This window comes from Tenrec ecaudatus, chromosome 12 (assembly GCF_050624435.1).
Source record: "Tenrec ecaudatus isolate mTenEca1 chromosome 12, mTenEca1.hap1, whole genome shotgun sequence".
Taxonomy (NCBI): Eukaryota; Metazoa; Chordata; class Mammalia; order Afrosoricida; family Tenrecidae; genus Tenrec; species Tenrec ecaudatus.
This window is the reverse complement of record NC_134541.1, coordinates 128330672-128337009: the sequence shown is the minus strand read 5'-3', so window position 1 is coordinate 128337009 and position 6338 is coordinate 128330672. Positions and strand designations below refer to the sequence as shown.

The following is a 6338-nucleotide window of genomic DNA, read 5'->3' as shown; positions in this document are numbered from 1 at the left end:
GCGGGTGGGTTGTGCCATGACCAACACGACCGGCTTTGGCTGGGAGCTGATTTTGGCCGTGGTCAGTGACTCCATGTTCAAGTACTTCCTTCCATCACCTTCCTTTCGCAGGTGGGCAGACTGAGACCTCACGACTGGCCTGAGGACCCGCAGGTGGGAAGTGGTGAAGGGGCAGTTGAGCCCAGTCCATGCCCACCAGCATAACCTCTGCTGCCTGTCAGCTGTGGTGGGTGGCTGTGAGCATTCAGCAAGCCACCTTGTGGGGCCCGTCTGTGTTGTGATGGGCAGGTTAACAGGCTCTCGGTATGGGACAGACACGGACGGGCCTCTAAATGTACAGTCGGGTTTGGGCTGAATCCTCCAAGAGGGAATTTCCCAGAAGGCCAGAGGGTGCTCAGAAATAGACCCAGAACCACAAAAAACTTGTCCAATGCCACAGTAGGCCCTGGGTCAGGATGGGGGCCAGTGTTAGATTCTTAGACTGAGTTTCCTGCCCCACTTCCCACCCAGTACACGGCGCAGAGATTCTGGAAGGTTCTGGAGTGGGCAGGCATCAGGTGCCGGTGGAGTTCCTAGAAGAGCACCGGGACAGTGGGTCACGGACTGTCCCTTCTGGACCAGGGAGGCTGAGGGCGCCCTGCAGTGGGGCAGCCTCAGGGCCTGCTTGGTCATGGCTCCAGCCCTCCCAGGGCGGGGCTGGCACAGCATGGGTTCTGATCTGGGCCTGCCACCCCCTGTGGGGACCAGTGACTTGATAGTCCAGAGCCAATTATGTTCCCACCCAGCAGCCACCATCAGGCTGGTCAGGCCTGCACATGAGCTGGTCAGGCCTAGAGAAGAGGGTCTCGGGGGCCCTGACTAGAGCCATGGAAGACACTGGAGAGGAGTACTGTGGGCCCAGGATTCAGAGAGCAATGTGTGTGTGGGGGGGGGGGAGCAGGACTGCTCCAAGAAGGGAGGGGTCTTTTTTTTTTAAACAATTTATTAGGGGCTCATACAACTCTTATCACAGTCCATACATATACATACATCAATTATATAAAGCACATCTGTACATTCTTTTCCCAAAGGGAGGGGTCTTGAAGGGAGGTGCACAGAGGGAGAACTCAGAGAGGACGGGAGAGGGGAGGTCACTGTGGTGGAGGAAAGGGGGCTAAGAAAGGGGGTGAGTGGGACAGGGAGGGAGGGCCAGACAGTTCCAAAGGGGATGGGAGTGGGGAGAAGGCTGGGGAACCTGTGCTCAGAACATCTGTTCACCTGTTGAAGTTCTTGTGTCTCCCTGTCTCCCTGTCCCCCAGTCCCCACCCCAGCCATCTCCCAGAGGGCTTCATGGGCCCAGGGAGGCGGGGCATGTGGGAAGAAAACGGTCATTTAAGTCCACCCTGCGCCCTGGGGCAAGGGGCCAGCCTGTCCCTCATTGGTTCTGCATGGAGTCTTCACAGTGGGGTGCCCCTGGGCCTTGGGTCTCCCATTGTTAGGGGAGCTCTGGGGAGCCTCCAGTCTTGGTTCCCATCCTGCTCGGGACTGACAGCACTGCCTTCCAGTGCCTCTGAGGCCACCCGGGGCCCTCAGAATGGACACTGGGCCCAGAATGGTGCTGCCCTGCCAGGCCCCCACCAGGAGCAGAGTTGCTCCCACCCAGCACTTTCCACTCTTGCCACCTCCCTCCAAGCATCAAGCCGACTCCAGCAGTTTCCCAGACTTCCTCCCACCCACCAGAGCAGCCGTGGGCCACCATCTGGACTGCACAGGGTGGGGGCGTGCCAGACCCCAAGTGTGTCAGGCCAGATTGACTAGAGAAAACCCAAGACCTTCATAGATGTGTAGGAAAGAGCTTTATATCACGGAGGAGTTATATGTCAAGAAGACATCCCAGCCCAGTCCAACTGGAGTCCACAGAAGTCCGATGCTAGTGCGTAAAGCCCTCTTCACTCTCACGCAGCAACGGTGCAGAATGCAGGAAGATCCCAGGCAGTGGGTGCAGTCATGTGGATCCAATGACAACATATCCAGGGCTCTGGCAGCAACCAGGATCAGCCAGCAGGAAGGTGCAGGTAGAGAGAGGGTGGGAGGTTCCCAGGACCCACCTGTGAGAAGGCCACACCTACAAGGAGGCGCCATCAGACGGTGACCTGATTGACAGGTTGAATATCAACCTTACACTTCTGTCTTCAAGTTGACATGAAAGGATGTCATTACTACACCCAGTAAGGGCAGCAGAGGGGCCCAGTTTCCTAAAAGTCCCCGATCTGCCCTCTCCTCTCCGGACTGGGAGTTGGAACGAGCCCTGGCCATACACTGGCCTCGCCTTTGCCCTCAGTCTGACTCGCGAAGGGGAAGGAGGTGAGGGTCATTTGGCTGGTGTGCTTATCCCGCTCCATCCTCCCGCCTGAGGTATCTGCCAATTCTGTTACAGTCCAGAGCGGTCCCTCGCCAAGCCTGGGACTCCCAACCCCTCCCAGCTGTCACCTCTTCCAATGCCAACTAATGGCAGAGCCCACTCTCAGGAAGCCCATGAGAAGTTGACTGACTCATCCTCAGAGGCCTAATTAGATGTACACTCATAGGTACCAAATCACCTGGGATGTGGGGGATGGAGGGAGAAGGGCCCCAGAGCCACCCACTGAGGGTCCAGCCAGAGACAGAGCGCCCCATGGGGGTCTGATGGAGACACGGGAACCCCTGAGGCTGGTGCATGGTCTCAGCTAAAGAAGGGACCAGTATGCACGTTGGGGTTGGGGGCCCCCACTGAGGTCCCTCCACTCAGGGGACATGACCAGTCCTGCCCTGCCCCTGACCTGCTGGGTGACCTTGGAAAGGGCAGTTCCTGTGGGCCTTCCTGGTCCCTCTGCATGGAGAGAGGTTGGGCTGCGTGCCTCACCTCTGGGAGAGACGCCCACCCGGAGAGTCCCACCACAGTAGAACTCTCCAAGCCTGGTTGGCACCCTCTGGGACCCCGCACCTCTGGCTGCCTTACGGAGCCTCCCAAAGCTTAACCTTCAGTCAAAGAAGGTCAAAGAGTCCCCCGGCTTCTCACACCCCTTCTTGTTCCTGCTGGTCCTTCCTGGGCCACCACACAAGGGTCACTTCTGCAAGTCCCTCTGTCCCACCACCAGGAAGCCCCCAAAGATGTCCCTGCTGGTCCCTGGGCTTGTCCTCTGCCTGCCCCTGGCATGGTGGGTGCTGGCCCAGAGCAGCTCCCTGTGGTGAGGGCAGCCTTCACTTTGGGCAGGAAGGGGCTAAGGAGAGACCCAGGGACTAACCTGGGTCCGGGGACAACTTGTGTCCCCACAGGTCTCAGAGGGAGCTGGTTGGGAGAGGTGAGTAACAGTCTCAGGGATTTGCAGTCTTCAAGGGAGCTGACTGGTCAGCCTTCGCCAGGGCATTGCCAGGCCTCAGCAGTGGGCCCACATGCTGGAAGCATCCCGGTCTGGTGGATGACAGCAACCTCTAGGAATTGGATCCACTAAAAAGCAGGGGCAAAGCCTGGCAGGCCCAGAACTGCTCCTGCACCCCAGGAGATAGGCAGGAACATGTGTCTCCTCCCAACATATTTCCCTGAGCCCGGGCAGGCCAGCCAGCCTGCACCCACTGCCACCTTGGTGCTCTGCCCCAGGTCCTGGGCATAAGGTGAGCCCTGGCCTAGGCCAGCCTCCGCTGTCTCTTCGTCTCCTTTCCTAGGGCAGCCCGGGCATCTACCTTGGTGCCCAGCACCTGTTTCCTTGGCAGGGGCTGAGTCCCTCCCTCCCCTCTTCCCTGTGCCCCAGCTTTGGCCCAACTGATGGCCTGAAAGGCCCACATGGCCTCCAAGCTTCTGCCTCTGGATTTTTGCCCATAGGCTTTGCCCCCACGGTGGGCCCCAGGCTCTAGTTACGTCATGCAGTCTGGCCTCGCTGAAGGCCCAATAGGCTTCAGCAGGTAGCAGAGCAAGCTGTGGAACCCAACCCTCCCCCGCCCTCCCCCAACCCCACTTCTGGTTGAAGCACCTTCCCCCCACCACCACCTGGAGGACTTGGGCAGCCCCCTTCTCTTGGAGACTCATTGTTCGTAGCTGTTACTAACAACACCCCAAACTCCCTGCCGACTCGATTCCGACCCGTAGCAACCCGGCAGGACAGAGAAAAACTGCCCCTGTGGGTTTCCGACACTGTGACTATGTTTTAAATGAAAATTTCGTGTGTTTTCAGTGAAAGTTTAAGTCAGCAAATCCAATTTCTATACAACTTGTTCAATGATACGGGTTACAGTTTTGCTTTCAATCTAAAAGAAAGAAGACAACAATAACAGAAATAGAACAAAAAGGAAGAATGGGTCTCAGTTTGCAGGCTAAGACGGTGGAAGCCCCACAACCCATTTGCAGGGTCCCCATGTGGATTTTCAGCCTCCAGGGAACCCCTCTGAGTGCCGCAGAGGGGTGGGGGTATTGCTACCAGATGGAGAGCGTGAAGTGGATTCCGCAGATGTGATTAAGCTCAAATGTAACACCTTATCAGCTGATCCCCTCTTTTAAATACGATTTTCAATTTGGACATATCTTACACATTGCAATATATAGGGTCACATACAATCCTGCTGGTCAGTCCCATCCGGCGGGGTTATACAACCATCAGTGCTGTCCCCCACCCGCCCGCTTCTCCCCTACGGGATCTCCCTTTTGACCCATTGTAAAGTTGCTTCAGGTTTTGGTGTTTTTTCCATTGCGATTTTTCTTTATTTTTGTCTAGTCATTATTGTTTTCGTGCGTTTGTTTGCTTCCTGCTCAGGTTTTGTGTGGTTTTCTGTAAATGAACTACTCCGGGCCTATACCCTAGGTCTATAGAGAGAGTACTGGATTGATAATTACCTAGGGGCATGACAGGGGGGCTGGTGGGGGAAATGAGGAGTTAACAAGGAGTATGCGCAAGCAAAACAAGTTCTCAAATTGATTGTGGTAATGATTGCACAAATCTTTTTTTGGAATTTATGTATTTACTTGAGACATTTAAATATTAGTAAAATAAAATACACATATACGTACATCTAGCCAATAGTTAAGTAATCTACAATACTAAGTAGATATGTAAAAGTTATTTCGCCTCCTGTGAGCATCTAAATTAATAGCGTTTTCAAGAATGTGTTCTTCGACTTCTAACCTCTGCTCTTCTTTAGAATTACCTTTGCTGCAGCCAGGATATGTTCCTTTTTAATTAATCCACACTTAGTCTCACAAGCATTTTTCCTGGACTCCTCGGCTAACCGATGAACAAATACTAAGCAATTCAAACGAATCAGTAAGTCGCCATTCGTCTCCAGCCGTAGGTGAGGCTTCCGCAGCGCGAGGCGCTCTCCTCTTGATCTTTCTCGCCCGCCCACGGGACTGTGCTGGAGGACGCCATGCCTCCTTTCCGGGACGTGCCTGTGGGCAGAGAGCCGATCCTCCCGCCAGCCAAGGTGGGCAGAACGACCTGGGCCCCAGCCTCTTGTCCGGGCTCCAAGACGCGGACCAGACGTTTAAATCCCCAGCCAACGCAGAGTTCCGGGCGCTCTGCAGTCGCATAAATCTTCTTAACATGATGGATTAAATTGTGTGATATGTGACGTATATGCCGATATAACTGTTTGCTTTTATTTAAAGAATAGATGAAAAGGGAAGACATGTGAAATGCTAACCTCACGGTATCTACGTTGATTCACTCGGTCTGAGGGCAGGCCATTTCCCATCCCTGGTCAATGGACCCAGAGGTGCCGTGGAGGCTGAGCCCGGGTGGGATTTGGGGCGTTCACTCTCATCCACGAGGCTGTAAATCTTTTCTGTTCTTCCGGCTCAGATGAACTTTACTGAGAACATATGCAATGACATGCGGTTAAGAAATGTGTACCGGCGTGCTTGACTTCCTCCCCCTGCCTCTGAGAGGCTGTAAATCTATACAGGCGCAAGAAGCGCCCATCTCGCTCCCGCAGCGTAGCTAGCTAGTGGGTTCGAACCGCTGACCTTCGGTCATCAGCCCAAGATGTCACTCTGCACTATGATGCCAGGGCTGCATGTCACCCCTGTGAAGCGGGGATAATTACCCTTCTCCAGATTAACTTGTCGAAAGCTTGGCACCAGCCTCCACGCACTCTGAGGGCACAGGCAGGGAGCATGGGCAGGTGCAAGGTGGGGGCCCTCTGGCAGGTGCAAGGTGGGGCCCTGGGGCTGACAAGGAGAGATGGGGTGAAGGTTGTACGACTGAGTCTCTGGGTGCTGGCTATGGGAGTGGGGGGGGCATGTCTATGTATTTGGGAAGGGTTGGAGGGCATGTAGGGGAGGCAGACTCTGGGGTCTCAGGCCCTGGTGGGAGGAAGGAAGGGTGAGTCAG

The 6338-nt window shown here is 55.2% G+C and overlaps 1 pseudogene; it reads right to left on the bottom strand.

Annotated features, from left to right (window-relative positions):
- Positions 1-4351: 4351 nt before the first annotated feature.
- On the bottom strand, positions 4352-5490 carry LOC142422930 (centromere protein W pseudogene; annotated as a pseudogene).
- Between the last annotated feature and the right edge of the window lie 848 nt (positions 5491-6338).